This window comes from Opisthorchis viverrini (assembly GCF_000715545.1).
Source record: "Opisthorchis viverrini unplaced genomic scaffold opera_v5_33, whole genome shotgun sequence".
Taxonomy (NCBI): Eukaryota; Metazoa; Platyhelminthes; class Trematoda; order Opisthorchiida; family Opisthorchiidae; genus Opisthorchis; species Opisthorchis viverrini.
Window position 1 is genome coordinate 2,175,289 of NW_008751689.1, and position 19,558 is coordinate 2,194,846.

Genomic DNA, 19,558 nt, shown 5'->3' on the forward strand with positions numbered 1-19,558 from the left:
CTGGTAACATGGCAGCTAGGAACCGGATGCGTTTTACGGCTGAACGTACGAATTAGTTTTCATCTAACCAGACCAAGTCAAACACTCGAAATGAGTGTATTCTTCAATAAAACAGCGCAGTGCTGACCACGACTAGTCGGTAGAAAAGTATAAGTAAAAGTTGGTCCCTCACCCCTAGATTTCATCTGGCCTTCAGGCATTGCCAATGTTATTCAGCAACGCAAAACTAAAGAAGATGGTGGGGTGTATGGCTGAAAAGAAGACAGCTTAGACCAAGTGAAAACGAAAAGGGGGCCCTTCTAATCACGAAACGAACAAGTGAGCTTTCTTTTACCGGACGAGCGTGCTATCAGCTAAGCCGTCATGGAGCTTAATTCTTAGCACAGCGACACTTAAATTTCCCAATGATTTACCATCTTTCTGCCTAGCAGGTTAACAACCGACTTTTCTTGGCACCGTAATCAGTTCTCTCATGTGAATTTTACGATGGACCAGAGAATTACACTTTCAGGTACCGAAGAGGCATTGATTTCTGGAGTTGAGGATAGGAAAGAGATTCGGAGACTAAAATCTGCAATACAGACAAGAAGAGGTGGCTCACTGGTTGGTGGATGGCTTCCACTAACGATAACCAGAGGCAAAAAGAAGGAGGAAACATGTCACTATCGGCTTTAAAATTTCGAACAACCCCTACTTATTATCGACATGCATGGAATGGTTTGTGGACCATCCTCTGATCTCAAGAGTTCTGGGTCGAATTCGGCTCGAAGGGTATCAAAAACATCGATCATCTTTAAGCTGTTTACGAACACAAAATTTTCGAGCGTCCTGAATCGACGAGTTACTGTCACCTCTACCTTCATCCTAAAATTGATTTTGGCACCATAGCACGCACTGTACAAGCTTTTTTAAATACTCCCCCTGTCATATCAGAAATTATCTTTAATCAGGGCTTTATGTTACAGTTTCAGGCTTCAGATAAAAATTGCTCCGCCCTTTCGTTCAGTCGTCTAAGCTGTCATTTTCATACACCTGACTCTAAACTCGATTATTTCTATCCTGACCTCGCCCGCGTAACTATTTTTTGTCCATCTTCATTTTCTCCTCTCCTATCCTAACCCTCCGAAGTAGTGATAATGCCCTGTGTCCTCCAATAAAGATCCAGGCGACACCCACACACAGTAGGTAAACCACATGCAGTTCGTTCAGGGCCGATTGTGGTGCTACACAAAAGCCGTTGATTCTGATTCAAACCGGAGAGGACAATCTCCCACTGACTCAGCCAAAGCACATTGATATAACAGTAGTAGTTCTTTTGTACCAAATTCGAATGAGTGGATAACTTTCAACTCAATTGTTGCTTGAATGCCCGGTAGTGTTCCAAATTACACTCTGTACAGTTATGCCGGTGAAAGGAAGAGGGCCTTCGCTGCGGAGTCATTTATCCGAAAATGCCAACCGAACAGTTACAGACTATTGGACAGGGGGGCAAAACTTTCATATGCATCTTGTTTACAAAACTGAATTTCCACTTTCTCCTTGGACGCTTCCTCCTGAACTTTCCTGAATGTTCCTTGACTGTTGCTCAATTGGAAGCAAATGCTACGGAGTGACTCCACGAATTCTGTAATACACCTCACTTTTCAAGTGACAAAGTGCACTTACGAGGAAGCGTACTACTCGCATGCCACCCCAACCAGTAGTATCACCGCTACACCGGTACTGTCATTTCGTAATATTACAGTATTGTCCCTGCGGTATGCTGCGGTTGTACAGCCTTTGTACATCCACTTTTGTCCCAGCATTGAAATGTGCTATGACTCAATGATCTTTGAGGTTGTGGAGCTCTCAGTTCACCAGATCGCTCTGCTTGGTTCCCGAGCTTTTCAAGGTCCGCAAAAAAGTTTTAGACTTATCTGAAAGCTCTTCTAACGATGCAATTTCGACAAACCTCAAGTTTCAGCCTCGTTCTCCAGCTGACTGTAGATGAGCTGTTTTGGAATGTGGCTGTTGGAATTTTGTCTCACGCCGCTCATTCAGCATGGACGGTTATGAATCAGGGCAAGCTCAACTCCGTTGGTATTGGGTTGTTTCAACAATTCAGCATTCATTTCGAAAAATGAATCCGCAAGATTTCACCAAGACGAGGTAGGTGAGAACACTAATGTTTCATAGCCACACAATCATGTCAATTTATTTCAATAAGGTTTTATGATGGAAATAAGAAAGAAGTGAGACACAGGGGACCTGGGGCTAGTCCACAACAAACACCTGAGGTGCACACACATCCCGCATTCAGCCAGACAATCTGAATAGAAACTGACAACGTGAAAGCCACTGACATCGTCTAGCCACTACGTTGTTCCCTGTCTCCAGCCAAGCAGAAACAGTCACGTAGACTCTATCCTAGAAAGCGAACGGCATCAACAGCACCGAAACCCTGCACAACAGCCTTCAATCCCTTCCACCATGTCAAATTCTGTCCACCAGTATGTTTCTACGACCCCAAATTAGGCACGGAAAACAGCGCTGTTCTTGGCAAATGGTAACTCGGGTATGCCTCGCATACGACCCAGCCGTATTGGTTTGCAAAAAGGGATGCATTCTTCAAATGAAGTACCATCCGCTTCACCCAAAATCATCTCCTGATTGCCTCCATCCGAATTTGTCAAAGTCCTGATGAGTTTTCAGATCCTTAACCCAGAATTGCTCGCAGCCACATAACAATGCAACGCTCATTGTAGTCTGACACACATGTTCTTTGTGGCCCAGTGATGTGGTTTTGGCAGATTGGCAAAACCAATTCTGAACTTCGAGATTCATGCGTTGTGCTCTTCTCTCACTCGTTTCTCGGTGGTGATACAACTTCCGAGATACACATATTGTCGCAAAACTTCCAGTATCACTCTTTAAATTTTTAGAGGTATTTTCAAAGACTGTAAGTCCCGTAGTATGACTTTGTACTCTCTGGGCGCGAAGCATATGTCAAAGGACTGAGTGGTCTCGGGCGGCTTTCCAATTGATGAATGTGCTTCTTGCTATTCATCAAAAGTGAGAACAATATCGTCCGCATGGTCCTGGTTAACAAAGTCCTTGCTAAGAGAAATGTGAACATTGGAGCTATAGGGGCTTTCTGATGATGACTTCACTACTTCAACAGTGGCAAAAAACAAACAAAAATGAATAGAGTGGATGTTCCTACCGGATACCACTGCTAGTAGAAATGCCTTTGAATAGCATTTGAAGGAATGTGAAGTTGTGGTCAATGTATCCAGTTGCAGGCCGGAATCCTACTTACTGTTCTCGGGTTCAACCCCCATAATCTCGTAACACGATGTAGAGTAAGCAATACAAAGAATACAGTTACAAACGAGATGAATCAAATTCCTCTATAAACGCCAAATTCACTGAAGCCATTCATCCTCAAAACTGGTGCGATTACCTAATCATCCCAGTTATCTTGGGTCCTTTATTTCTCCCAGGTGCATGTAGATAAATTAGACAATTATCGGTTGAGGAATTCACCTCCGTCTCTGAACAAAGTGGTTGGGAGCTCGTCAGGACCAGCCAGTTAGTGACGCTTGAGGGACAAGAGTCGAGTGTTCCAAGTTTACAGTCAAGGGCTGTGTTGCGGGTTTGGTATCCGGCTGGGCAACCACAGGTTCCAACATGAACTGCTGTTGAATCCGTTTAACCTAAGATCTCCGGTGTTCCTCTTTCTTGGGGTTAGCTCGCATCCTACATCTCTCCAGCTCTCTACATCCGTCAAGTTTATCGATCCGCACAGATGCGCTTTTTCACCTAAAGTCTGACAGCTCGTCGAGTGCATTTTACTCTCGACCAGAAGGAGTACGTGTTTGAGCTTCGAGAAATTTAAGTGTTGCGCGAGAAAAAGTGCTTAGATCTACTTGGTTGCGCCATTCCACAAGCAGGGTACCAGGCAAATTGCAAGGTTACGGACAGTACCTTCCAGTAACAATAAAGTTCAGAAGACCTCTTGTCGAGAAGGGACTTCAGTTGGTGGTTCTGGTAGAATTGTTGCACACCAAGGTTCGGTAGTTTCAATGTGGCCGGATGATGTGCGCGTATCTTCACGTATCTTCAGTGCTTCTGGACAACACAATGAGAAACACCAACAAACAAGCGCCTGATCCGGATCCACATAGTCGTTTCATAACAAGCAGCAGTCAGTAACTGAACTACTCCACCCATAGATAACGGTAGTATGATTTGTCTCTCTTTCAGTTTAGCTCACATGTGGGGGAACCATGTGGCCAAGCGGCTTCGGTTGTCTCGCAATTTACTGCTGCGCTGAAGCAGTCTGTGTTCAGTATATAACTAAGGCAGGCAGCTATCCATGCTTCTCAATTCTACTTCGTAATGGCCACCCAATTGTGCCTCAGCAGCTCTAGGCCTACATAATTGCGCATTCGTATCTCCAGTAACAAAAACACCAAAGCTGTTTATCCGCCTCAAAACGGCACTCAGAGCATCATAAAATGCCTCTGATTGTACCAGAGCTACAGTCTGTCAGGGTGTAAGCAGATACGGTGAAGAGGCCCCGATTATCGGCGCGCTTACTGGATGCTTTCACAGACGTTACCAGTCGAGCCACACGGAGACGACCATCAGTGGGTGACCGCTCAAACAGAAAGCCTTCAGCTCGATGGTCTGAAGTAATACTAAGCCCGGTAGAACCAGTAGCAGAGGCTACTGGATTAGTAGAGATATGCAACCAGAGTCTAGGGGAAACCGATTGAGAGTCATTTCAACAATCGCATTTGCGTCTTGAATCCTCGTTTCATCTAGACAGACCACACCAATATAAAGCAAGCACGCAGAAGCAGTCTGTTTACTGGCTTGTTCCAGAGCATGAAAGTTAAAGGCTGCTAAGTAAAGCGAGCGACGGAAAATAAAGGATGGTTTCAAAGTATGTGTGGTCGTGGCAGGCGAGCCAGCTGTAAATATGAGAGCTAATAGCAGTGAGTGGTAAAAGTATCGGTCAGTCCTTGGGAATAGGCCTGCGGAGATGACTCCAGCAACCGGATGAGGATGGGGAGACGAGCGAATGGGTGGAGGAGGAAGGGAGGTTTCGCTCATGCGCTCTACAGTGGTAGAAGATGAGGCGACTGGACTGATGACCCCACATGACGGCAGCAGTGGCATTAGATTACTTATAGGTGCCCAGTTAACGGCTGTATTTGGGTGCCCACACCTAGAGAGGAGGATGATTCGGGATCTCAGTTGAAGTCCTCGACTCAAAAGCCCAACCTCAGAGGGTCGTTGGTTGGTGTAAGGCCGTCAAAGCTGGCTAAGTTTTTGGAGAACCACACATGTTTCCAGTCAAAATGGAGGACAGGATGCTGTGCTAGTCAGACCAACCTGATGTGGGACGCTCTGCGTGAGTCACAAACACATCCCAATTTAGAGGAGAATGTTGGTCGCTCAGGTAGCGAAGATGGTCGTTGGCTTGTGCACGTGCACAACCACTAACCCACCCCTACGCACCACTACGCTTCCCAATAACGCATCAATGATGTCACCTCGATTGGTGATGAAACGTTTGCAATCAAGTTGTCCACGTCAGCGAACAAGCCAACGAACATCCGAATATAGCTCGTGAGCTACAGAGTTGCGGATAATACCACATCGCGGTACTGTTCAGTCTCTTGGAATATTTCTGAAAGTCTAACAAACGCAAGAAAAGTTTTATTGTACGCTAACAAGCGACTATGGACATAGTTGTTAGCATGAGGAGGTATGGGAACTTCGATCAGGGTTTCGTTCTGTAAGTGAAACCAATGTATATGCTCTAGGACTGTTTCATTCTTATTGAGAATCATCAGCAAAGCGCAGTTCGCACTATCATCCGGGAGTTCGCGGGTTTCAGATTTCCTGGAGTTTCATGAGATGCGCTCTGCTGACGACCCTTAATAAGGATGAAAGAACTGTGCAGGGCTTCTCGGTTTTTCAGCACAGACTGGCCACATCGACATGACGAAACCGGAAGTGAAACTTTTAAAATTCCCTCACACTACCAATAATTTACAAGTAGCTCAAAGGTAGAATAACATTCATCAGTTGGGGGAAATTTCATCCGAGAAATCGGAACGTGTGATGTGGAAACCCGTGATGAAAGATTGGTCTCGATGTATCATCTCTAGTTGCAACTTAATCACGCTGTTTATCAGCCGCTCGTAGGCATAAGGTTGCGTTCGACCACTAGCCAGAATATCGTGGGTTCGGAACCCTGAGTTTCAACAGCACAGCGCAAATAATTTTAGGATTACAATTGAGAAGATGAATCAGACTTACCGTTCTTCTCCGATTTTCAGAATAGATTGGCTCAACTCACAGAACGAAATCTTTACTAAAACATAAACATTATTTGAAAAACTCTTTTTCAAGAGGTATTTTTTATTAACTCGGAGGAATCTTATCAGTGTGGTCATATCTCAGACAACGATACCCTGTTGCCTCTGAAGAATAGGGTGAATAAGAGGTATTCCACGCATAATCAGCGAAGCGTTTCAATAGCGATGCCTTGGAGAATCAAAAGTGACTTCCGGCCACAGTGTACTTTGACTTCTAAGACTCCCAGCAAAAATTAACTCCTGGATATACATTTGAAATCAAATACCGAGCGAAATGCACACCCTCAGGGTTTCAACAGGAAATCGGCACAAAATACATCGCTGACTTCACTGAAAGTATAAAGAAAGAGCAAGGAAGTTTCCACCGTTTTGGCCGTTGCCAGAGGGTTGCAATATAGCATCGTGACACCGGACTAACTTCTGCCGCTTCCGGACCTCCATGCGTCCAAGGCATCTTTACACAGGTCGAAATCTTTTTGTCGACGCTGTCGCCAGCAATCTCTTCGTTTGTAGGCCACCGTAAAGCAGATCCTCCATGGAAACTACGTGGCCACCCAGACCTTATGCTCCCAGAGGCTGGAATATGCCGAATCCCCTGTGCTCGATTGGTCAAGGGGGATTGCAGAAAGAGAACTGCAACTTAGCTTCGGACGTCGAACAGTATTGGATGCAGGTGCTCTCTGCTCCAAAGCAAGCGGATTGTAGATGAATCCGTACAGTGCCGCTAGGGTAATGGCGGAAATAAGCTTATTACAGGGAGGAAGTTGGTGGTAGGATCTGCTTGATTGGTAATGCGTCCTCAGGTTTTGATAAGCCCTCAACCGGAATATATCTTAAGTTTAATGTCAATACTCCTACCAAGGTCCTAACCGAATTTTTGTCGCGCTCCGGTGACTCTAGTTCCGAAGTTCGCAAGTCGGTATTCATTGGGCTATTTGGAACCAACTTCCACCTCATCTTTTCTTGTTTTTCGCCTCCAGAAAGTGCTTGATCATCACCTTGGTAAAGGGTTTTGCCATCGCTAGTAACTGGGTAGTGTGTGCCTTAAAGAGAACCTTGAAGCTGCTGAGTTTGAGTTTGAAAGAACTTGTATTTCGACCACGAACCCGAAAGACGAAAGAAATTGTTGTTTGTGTAGACAGGAGAAATCGAGAGGCCGCGGAACGCATGATCACTCTGGATCCAACAAACAGCTAGGGATATTTAGGCATCCCCTTTTATTCCAGTGAAAAGCGAATTTCCAAACTCCGGTGTATTCTGCTGAGGACGAGAGCTAGAAAATTCTGTCGTAGCCATGGTGACCGGACGGTCCTCTGTCGCTAGAACTGTGCTCAGTCCGAAAATTGGGTGCACATTCTTCAGTCCTTTCGGATCATTAATTATACTCAACTTGTTCGTCATAAATGGGTTGCACTCGAACTTCGAAAACGCCTCTGTCGTCTAAGACATACTGTCTTCAAGGAGTTAGAACCATCTGATACGACGTCCTTCGACAATCCTGACCTAATCGCCTCTTGAAACCTCCAAGCAGTCGTAATAAAGGTAAGCATAGTCTCGGATGGGCACCTAGAAGTGAAATGTAGGTGACTCGAAACGTCTCAAAACGCTCAAAACGCTTTTGAAAAACGTACACACAGCTGTATTTTCGGAGTGCTTCCAGTTCCCTCAAATCATTACCCTGTGTAGGTAACCATTGACGGTGTTTTTCTCTATTCCTGATGCAGTAAACGCTTGCATTTTGGTAGTATTGTCCAACTGAAGATGTTTTTAGTCAAATTTTTTCTACCAGACTGAGTTGCACAATGAGCGAGTCACTCACAGATTCGACAGTATAGTTGCCAGAGGGCGAATATAGAAGGTTGATGGGGTCTTTAGTATACATCGATTACTGGAGGGGCTTGTAGTGATTCGGTTGTGCTTCTTACCCGACGTGTGAGCAACCAACAAGGCTCAGCATGACTGACAGCCATTTTTAGTTTTGATTTACCACCTAAACATCGTCACGAGCAAAATAAGTGGACAAGACTTGTCATTGGCTCACCAGCCTGCAACAACAGCGAAGACGGTACAAGATCGATGAGTTAATGTGCACTTGGGAACCGAAACAGTGGCAATAATTTACGATCGCAGAACAAGCCGTTTTACACGGCTCATCATGGAATATCAACTCTCGTTTATCCCGTATTCGTTTTACGTCTTTTATTCAAGAAACAACGTATTCCCACCATTTCCAAATGGAGGCTGGCGAACAATTTTAAGGTGGTTATGAACCTGGGTTGACGAAACGGCGCTGGAAACCACTGTATTACCCCGTCCATTGTGTGAAAAATTTCCTCGTACAGTCTACAAAATCGGAGATGCTTTATACATCGGTACTCTGGTGTTAAAATATACAGATTATGTCTTGGTGAGCGTAAGGCCAGCTCTGTTGTGAATAAGACCAAGTATCCGTACAGGCCAAAGCATATCACCTCATTCTTGTGAGACTCACGTCAAAGGTGAATGGGACGGAGGTTCAAGACTAGAAGATTTCACGATGTGTGATGAACAGTTCAGGGCCATGTGAGCGGTACCTACTGTGTCTTAAATGTGTTGTGCTCCATGGATATGACCACAAACCCGATGGAGGACAGCTAACCTTTTTTAATGAGCAGGACAGTTTCTTAGCATAAACTATGAAACCTCATATCTGCTAACTAGGCAAGTAGTTAAAAACTGGTAAGGCTGTGTCCGGCTAAATTCGAGGTTTCGCTTTGAAAACGAATGAGGGAGGCCCTTGCAAATGTCAGTGTCAGCTCTCAATACACTCTTGCACAGTTCCCTCACAATTAGCAATAACAACCATTTTTCTGCCTGGATTTATAAAACTCATTTCCCCTTACCCATATAATTCTGTAAGTGCTGTAAAAACACACGTAACCGCCGTATAGTTTCCTTTTGGCTTGATGACAATCACAAAAACCAAAATTGTTTGTTCTGATCACTTCCAAGAGTGTCTTCCATAGCCTAACTACTGATCCTCCTTTTGGCTGATTCACCACTGAATACCGCACCAACTCTACAAACACTGCACGCGCCCACTGATGGTGAAGTTTCTAGCTAATGTTTATTGAATACTCGTAAACAGAAGGATGGAAAAAGTCTTGATTAATATTCCTATAGGTTGGGCATCCAACTGTTGTGGCCAGAAGACTTTCAATGATGTACACAGCAGGACGAAGGCTTTTGTCGCCAGAAATTCATCGGAACCAACTGCTGACTTCTTCCGAGACAGTCAACAAAGCAAACATAATCATAATAATATCACCTTACCAGATATGATTAGTGTTTGAGACACATTCCTACAAGCTCCAAGAGCATACGAAGCCAAAGTCATTTTTCAGCATGAAGGTGGGAGCATAGTGATAGCCATCAAAATCAAATGCATCTGGTGCGCGTACTCTAGACACCGGAGAATTCTGCATTCAGCCAAATGGGGCGGATGAACACTTGATGGAAAAAGAACAACTAGGAACTGAACGTCGTTCCAGAGCCTTCCAAGACTAAACCCATTCTTTCTGCTCTTATCCTTTCAGGTTTATGCCCAAGAGCGCATTCAGTGACATAATGCCTATTGATATTCCTGTACACGATGGGATCTCCGAAGGTAACGTTCCTGTTTCTATTGCTCCTAACTACTGAGAGCTAAGACACAAATATACAAAACTCATCCGTATGACCATAATAAAATATAGCAGCAACGCCGAGTGGCATTTATCTTACGAATATAGCCTCGTCATTCTATGCGAGACAAATTTCAACCATCCACCCTTTCACAATTTTACGCACGAATTTTCACCATGAACGTCTAAAAATACTACCGAGAAGACGGGACCTTTCTAGTTTTGTTACCCAAACAGTGCTCCGATGCTGACAGTGACGCTCTTCGGAAGCATTTCGTCTGACTATAATCCAGTCGAACACCAAACCAACCGCCATTCTCAGACCGGTGTCGCTGGTGTTTGTGGCATGACTCACAAGTTATCGCAAGAAATCTTTAACAACGAGGGACGCATAATAGGCGAATAGTTTTCGTATGAAGCCTAACCACCGACCGTCTCACGTATTTGAACATACAAAAGGTTTCCCGATGCGGCATTTTTAGCAACCTTGATCTATTGGTGCCTTTTGCGAAGATTTTTCGGCTCTCTCAGTTTGAATTTTGGAGCTATGAGTGGGTTATTTCTCTGCTTTGACCGCAGCTCGGATTTTGTGTCCAAATTTTGGACGATCACCCTCCAATTGACAGAACGTCTATCTCCGTTAGATAACGTTTGATGGCGCATTGAGCTACCCCATAGGTGATCAGAAAAGTGTATGAGTAGTCCCTTAGTTTAACTTACCTGATATGCGGTCTCGCAAGCGATGTGGCAATGGAATAAAAACATGATTATCCACCGGTCCCTCTGGGTGGTTCGGTCTTTTTCCACTTTTTCCCACTTTTTTTCGTCTGAAATTTCCTCGTATTTGACGGACCTTGGTGCAAAAGCCTGCCACTCTTTTAGATTATTGTGACTGGGCTAAATAAGACATTCATATTTTGGGGCCAGAAGCGAACACGAGAACGGATTCTTAGTCGGAAAATGCAGCGCAACTGCAGTCAGTCGTTTGTTGAACTTGAATATCACTTCGCTGCTACAGTTAGTGGATGGTGGATCGGTCTAAGTGCTGCTGTTCTGTTAACGTCGGAAATCGTTACATCACAACATGTGATTATTGAAATATGGAGGCATATTTTCTTCCAGAACAAATAACTTGTGAAAATACATACTGAGCCAACCATGTTTTCATACGGATAAATATCCAGGCGCGCTCAGTGATGAACTGGTTGTTCTGTCTGACAGGTAAACATTTTTGAACGTGCTCGCAGCCCACTTTGGTGGCAGGGTTCTGTTGACAAATGAACAACAAATACGGTGATGGAAAGGATGCCCATACTGAATGCAAACCAAATCTTGTAGCCCCGATAATGAAATACATCTGGTGCTAAGTTCATATCATGCAAGCGCGAACACGTTCGCCTATTCAACCTTCCCCTAGTGTTGATACGCCAAACTCACATGCGAGAGCTCCGGGATTCAAGTCCCTACAAGGCCAATGATCTTTACTGAGAGCAAAACCCCACTTTATTGATTACCCTCTCTGGTGTGGACTAACTGGAATTACTGCAGAAGGACAGTCGTAGCACCGTTCAGACCAGAATGATCTGAATGCAGGATGTGTCAACATTAGTTGTGTGACAACAAACCGTGAGACTGATTCGGCAACAAAACACCTTAGTGAAAATTGCTTTGGTAGAACAGGCAGGCAAGGAAGAATTATAATGGAAATGGGTGAGTTTGAAAGCCCTTTCAGAAGGACACCCGCTCAGGCGCAATCATGTTGGATGTAAACTGCCGATTCGACTGGTTCGACTGCGCTGTTCGGTTCTCGGCTAAATCTACGTTCAAATTCACATCACTCTCGTTTGAACAGTCGTCTTCCCGTGCTGACGTAATTATTCTGGTGAGTCCACACCAAAGGGGTAAGAACTGGACTCGAGTTAGAGCACATCAGCAGTGCATATCCAATGGCCCTGCAGGGGTTTGCACCCCGGACATCTGACATGCAAGGTGAACGTGTTACCACTATCCCACTGGACGCACGCTGGACGTATCTGAATTCTCATGTACGAACGGGTGAACGTGTTCACGCCTGAACAATGTGATGGGTATGCCCGACACATCATCGACACGACGACCCAGTAACTGTCCTGGCTGTGACGATCGATTGGCCCGCTTGTCAGGACTTCCCAGTCAGGTAGCGCCACAGATGCTTGAAACCCGCTGATCGAAACAAGGAACAATAAATCGCGAGTTTCTGTTTAGTATCTACATGGAATAGAACTGACACTGACTTTCAAGGTTTTCACCCAATCTCCTGAAGTTTGCCGAGACCGCTGTGGTCTTTACCAAGGATTCAGTAGATCCACTAAAATGTATTTCTGCGCTGGACATAATACTATCCCCGTGATGCATGTTTCATCCATTTCAACTGCTGTAATCAGGTGATTAGCTCTGGAGTATTTACACCTGTTATACCTGTTACGTTACACGTCCATAGTCGTTAAAACCCATGAGCCATCTTGAAATGCAGAGAGGCACCTGTTCACATTGAAAAAGTCATGTTGCTCACCTCAGTTTCGCTGAATTACGTTAATCCATCATTTTGAGCACACATGACCCAAAAAGTTCATCAAAACCGGGTCTAGAAACCTTACTTATTTAATGGGCAAACTTGTCAGACAAAAAGCACTTTCTCTGCGTTCGCACTATATACGAGAATCTGAAATGAAAACGGTAACTAAACAGGCGGGTAGAGAGCTTGTAGCCGAAGATTCAGCGAAAACACGCTGTCAGATAAAACATCCCCCCTATGAATTCGAGGTAATTTCTCCAGTATTTGTTTATTTTTTTTTTTGGGGGGGGGGNTGGTTCTAGAAAGTAAGATCACGTGAGCGCGGCAAGTATTACTTCGTCAAAGACACCTTTATTATTACTTTCGAGACCGGTGACTGAACACACATTTTATGCTCCTAAGATGATTATGGGAAATGGGGCGCTGCAAATATTCAGTAGTTATACGTCATTCGGTTTGCGATAAGTGCTAGGGATTTCTGACGAAGCATTATACTGCTGGCAGTAAGTAAACTATGACTGTATCACATCACAAATGGAGCTACAGCGAACGGTACAGAGAACGGTGTTCTCAACAGTGTTACTTTGCGTTATTTACTCTCACTTGTGGGCCTAAGTGCATCGCGAGCTGTCCGAATTAAAAGTCCCGAGGTATAATAGGCACGCAAGTCACAAAAGTGGCCCGGTTGATGCACCCCTGATCCGAAATGCTGCTCTATGCATTCCCGGTATTTCTGTACCAGTCGATCAGTTGATGGCGGGAAGGCGTACTGTGAGCACTGCTTGAAATGACCCGTTTGGATGTCCATCAATCATTTAGTCTATCAATATTCCAGGTGAATTTGACTAATCGTGTGCTTGGCCTGTATAGTGTTATTGCCGGTCGATTTCAAAACAATTGGAAGGATAGCGAGCTACACTCATTTGCAAACTAATTTGGTTTTTCAAGAGACTCACCTGGAATCCACTGAATCTCTTGTTTGTGCTGTTTCCAGGCAACTGAATGTGCTGCACCAGGCCGCCTCATGCTGCAGTCGATACGATATTCCAGATATCACGATACATGTATATTCGTAATGCACAACTATTCGTCGACAGTCCTCGAGTTTCTCGCTAAACCAAATTAGTTTGTAAATGAGTGTATTTCGCTAATTTCGTGCAATTTAGTTTCAGGTAGAACATAAGGCTGACGCAAACTTGGGGACTGCGCCTACCTGATAAGCCTCAAGAAGGGTGAAACTAGTCGTTAGCTGTCGACGAATTTTTAGCAACCTTATGAGTAGTGCATCGCAAATTTAGAAGATTTTATTGGACGGCCTCACGTCTGCTTGTGTTCGTAACTTTCCGACGACGCGGGAAGGAAATATAGCCATTTTTTGTTGAATTGTGCCCTGGTCACTGTTCTCCTAGAATGAGCATGGTTGTTTCCCCACCACCGAATTTATTTTGTCTCATTAGCATGTACTACATAGATATTTAAATCACAAGAAGCCTAATGCTTACCAGTACCAAATAACGAAATTCGAGCGAGGAAGACTGCAACGCTGCGTCAACTGGCTTGCGTTGAATGTTTAGTCTTCTGAAGGTTCACTCAGAAAATAAAAGAACTGGGTGAAACGGAAAGTTTCAGACCAGAGTCTAGGACAGAACCGATCCACAAAGTTTAATTTCCTCCGACTGTTTTATGATTGACTTAGTGGTTACCTCCAGTGTGCAGCAAGAAATTTTCTCCAAACCCACAGGATACTTGTGTGTAAGGAAACTGCTTGCATGGGTGCTTGCGTGTGAAATTCACTTTGGTCCTCATAAGGTAGAAGTAAGTAGTTTTGTCATTAACTGCTTGCGGGCCTGACTCAATTAACTTGTACGAACAAGTCAAGGGTACCCACAAAAATGATTCCCCAGTGGGGCATCGCTCATATGCCTTTTAATACAGCCATAAGCCCTCCAAAACTTCCAGATCATATAATGAGTCAAAAGCAACCAAAGGGAGGATGATGTGATTCTCAACCTGAAGTTTTCAAATGACTAGTTTGCATACCTCAAAAATCAATGTTATGACCGAGTAACAACAACAACACCGTCAGCATAGCGATATCGCTGATGTTGAATGGAGCCAGCCCGCTCAGTGCATACTGTGCATAGAATTCGATCACTAGAACATCATTATGTTGTCATATGGGAAACTACTCACAAGGTTGCTGAAAACTCTTCAACAGCCCACGACTGGTTTCGCCCTTCTTGGGGCTCATCAGGTACGCGCAGTCCCCGAGTTTCCGTCAACCTTATGTTCTACTTGAACCCAAATTGGACTGTTTTCGAGAAATACACTCATTTGCAAATCAATTTAGTTTTCACGAGAGACTCAACCGAATCTCCCGTTTACGATATTATACAACTGAATGTGCTGCACACAGGTCGCCTCATGATTCAGCTGACATGATATTCGAGATATCGCAGTATATTTTCATAAAGGAAACTACTCACAAGGTATCTGGTGAAAACCAAATTGATTTGAAAATGACTGTATTTCTTGAAAATCATTATGGTGCTTATTTGGTCCAGGTGCTTAACTTTCCCAAAAGTGCCTGCGTGATGAAGTTATGTAACACAACTCTGTGGCGATTACTTGTTGTTAGTTTACTTAGAGCAATTCACCAGAAAAACGCACCTAAAGCAACATTAACAAATTCTGTCTTTATACTTGCCGCCTTTGCATAGTTATGGTACAGGCACATCCACAAAGAGGATCTTACGGATTCCGGTGCAACACTTAGCTGTTATGAGTAGTGGATTAAGCCAATAAATCTGTTCTATTCATAAAGACCACCCACATGTAGTTAGGCACATGGATGCGGGTTGTATTGAGATTAACTCTTGCTCTGCCTTTGACCTAAATTGCCCACAAAGGGGCTATCGTGACCTTGTCTAGTCAAACAGCTTACAGTTTCAAATGGGAAACAAAGTACACTGTTTCCGTAAACGAACAGAGAACATGTCGCGTTAGGCATTGAGTTTGATGAGCCCATATTTGAACCGAACAATAATACCACCAAATACCTATCTATTCTCGTCTATTCTTATCTGTTACTCTTATCTGCTATTTTCTACCTGGATCATCTAACAATTTAGGTGCACTTCTTTTTCACCGTTTCGCAATACCAGTTTCGAAATATCAGACTGAGTGTGACCTTACATCAAACAGTGTGACAAAGTGCTGGTCCGTTTGGCATTTGTTTACGCCAAATAATATCGCTTCATGCAATAAACGTTTGACATTGAAAGATTTGTCCTAGCTAGTGGATGTCCCAATATTCTAGCAGCAACAGGGAAATTGCTTCCCGAGCTACAATATTCACCAGATGACAGAAACGCGAAATAAGGAAATTTTATAATGGTAAACTTTCTCAACAGCGTCCGTTGCTCTGTGCAGTCCGCTCTACACATGTCCCTTAAAGTATATTGTGGCAGGTGGAGAAAACAGATTCGATGGTTTGTTTGTCACAATTCATACGGAAGAAACCAACTGAGTAAATCGATGCATGGTAATTCGTTCCGGAACAGTAACTTAAACTGTCCTGTTTCCGGCACTTTGATAAACAGTAATGGTTTTCAGGGTTTCGTAAAATATTGGCTAAAGTTGGAGACAAATTGGAGATGGAAATAAAGAAATCTGTCCGTTGGAATTCCATTTCCAATCATGTTTAATACCGGGAAATATGTCGAAACTCTACAGAACTGTGTTAAACAGCTGAAATAGTTTGTAGTTTCCTAATAACTTGACGTCTCTCGATGCTTAGGTCCAGTCTGGTTACAAAGGCGTGTCAGCTCTTGGTTGGACGAGCTATAGCAGGCGAAAAACGGTACAAGTTCAGCGTCCAAGTGTGTGTGCTCGTCGGTTGCTGGAGGCAAGTCTTGATCAGTAAATTACTCGAGGGCTATTTATACGAATCAATATCCTCATATCATAACGGAACAAAGTGCACACAATCACGTGGACGGCTTGTCAATAACGTATAGTATGATCCAATCATTATTAACCTCAAATAACTATGTGCGCCTAAGGTGAAATGCTGCACAGAAATTGGTGGTGCAAATGGAATACTCGAACGTGGCAAATCGATCCCGCGCTGAAGCTAAATGGTGATGAGGAATAGAGAACAGAACCTCACAAGCAAGTTATTTTCTGAATCCTCTTCATTACCTATGTTCCGAATGCTGTCGTTTAGGCTTTATTAAACTGATTTCCCATTTAAGTAGAACAACAACTGACAGGATCTGCTCTGTTCTTACGCTTGCTCACAGTCGTGGATGATAGTTTTATTGCAGCTGTTAGCTTTTGTTCAATGTTTTGAACTAATGAGAACACCATATCCTGAGTAAAACCCTAGTGTCTGTCAAATTTGAACTTAGAGTTTTTTGTAACCTGAAAGTTCTGATGCCAAGTATGGATTTTTGGTACCCAACATTCAGTTAAACAGGCCTGTGAAGTTCTACTGTTTTGGTACATCCATCGTAGTCATTCACAGGTTCGTTGGATGACTGTATGACTACTGAGTACGCACAAATTGCTTGGATTTGACACACATCGATTATGAACGACTCGTGAGTGTTGTGACAAATCCTGAGAATCTCCACAACAGAAACTTCCAAGTGGATACTTCTCATGTTAAGAAATGAAAATAGGATCTAGATAGATGGTGAACTAGATAAAATGGAAATTCGAAACAAAACAACGGAAACAAAATGAAAAGTGTGTTTTAACGGAGATTTATACAAATTAGTGACATCCAGTAATCCGTCGCGTTGTAATCGGTCACACTGTTGGCTTTAGTTTAAATTGCATGGAGAGTGTATCGAGTTGCTGTTTTTTTGGTTTTCGTTCTTGTTGAAGGGATATGCTCTCTCACGAATACCATTCCAACTCGATCGGGTTCAACGATTGGGAGACACTCTATAATCACCAGAATTTTGAGGAAATCGACGGGGTGCCTGAAGGGAAGGTTGTGTGTCCATTGAAATCTCGCACTTTAGTCAATCCAATATTAGACGTTAGATATTGAAATTTCACTCTCACACAATCCATAACAGGCAAGTCAAATAGAATACTTTGAAAAAATCTGGGCCAGAAGATGCTTTTTGTCCGAACCAAGGAGTTTTCACATCCTATAGACTTCAGATGTAACCAGCCAGTTGGGGTTTTTTGAAGTTATTTGTACTTTAATAGCGTGTGATTTGTGGACTCCATGAATCCAACGCTAAGGCTCATGTTGAGTTAACTATCACTTGCAAAATATTGGATGAACCGGCTGGGGGATAATGAACCGATCTTTTCAAGAACACCATGAAAAATTCGTTTAGTGAGATTCATATCTCTTGAGAGCTAAAAGGGTGAGAAGGGATTATAAGGTCATTGTGCACGTTACTCTAGGTAAGTTATGTCTGTTAGCGTTTCGCTTGAATTTCGCAGTCAAAAAGCATGCTTAAAGAGCATTTTAAACCATTCGAAGATGATACTGGCTCCCGGCGAGGCAGGGTAAAGTGATCAAACGATTTTCCATTCACACCAAAATGGGAATGTTTTCATGATGAGGAAGTATGGAGCGGGGGAAAATCACACGCTTGATAGGTGATACGTTGATGGGTGGTTTCAGTAGGAAAGAACTGAAGCTTTCTGTTAGGAGAATCCGGTAATTTAGCAACAATGTAGCTTACCACTAATCGACGATATGCATCTTTTGAGGTAACCTCATTTTCAACCCTCATTGTGCTGCTGCCACGCCGTAGGCAATGTAACCAGAAAGGAAAACATTTCACGCACTACTTGAACCTTCGATCTAAGAAGTCACCGCTCGCAGGCAAAGCCAAGAGGCCACCAATTTATGTGAATCGTGTGACCGGAGGATGTCTAGTTGTAACTCAGGCTCACTGTTGACCGGCCACTCGTGGCCGAACGGTGCGAAAAGCTGCTTGTTGACTTTTCAGCATACACTATCCTCACATTCAGCTTGAATCTTCAAGTCAATTCTCAAATTCTTTTCACACTACCACCAAAACCTCACACCCGATAGAAAAAACTTAGCGAAAACGGTCGTGCAAGTTGGAACTCCATTTTAAGTGACTTGCATTAAGAATAGTAGCAGTTGCCGACACACAGGTGATGGATTTCGCCATCTTTTCTCCTCGTATTTCAACAGAATTAACTATTTCCACTGGTTTGCTGACTCGTCGAACAACTGCGTGGAGCAAGGATTATTACGGAAAATACACAGTTCTGTCATACTCTGTTCCAGAACAGAATTCTGAATGGAAATACCGCATTACGTTCTTAGTTTTTAGGGTCTATAACTGATCCTAACGAAAACATAGTGTTTCCAAAAAGAATTGCAACAATTAGTGGGACGAATTTTTCTGTAGTTGTGGTCCTGCTTCGCAAATTATCTGTGTAAATAGAATGTGGTGACTTCCGTTGAATTTTCTATATCTTTAAAATCTTTTGTGGCCTTTTATGTCTTCACGGGGAGAATGTCCAAAGGGCTGTTTCTTCTGTACACGAAGTTTTGGCTTCTGATCGCAGTAACGATAGGCCTTATAACCATCAGGTACGTTAAAAACGGTCAATATTCTTTATATTTCCTTTACTAATTGGCAGAAAAGGTTGCCCTGGATCTGATACTCAACGAATCGTGAAATTCAATTTTCCATCCATGGTGATTAGGAAGTAGATATGGCCAGTTCTGGAATATCAGTATATCACGTGTTTTCCCTCGAGTAGATCAGTCAGCTGGATGTAGCAGAAATGGTCAACTGATGTGACCTAGCCGAGGCTACCTAATTAACGAATCAATTATGAGCATCGTGGAAATTCAGGAACAACCATCTGACTGGTCAAAATAGCCAGTTTCGAAACTAGTTCGATGAATGACCTAAATCACTTCATGCTCCTAAGTATGTGGGTGAATGATGACG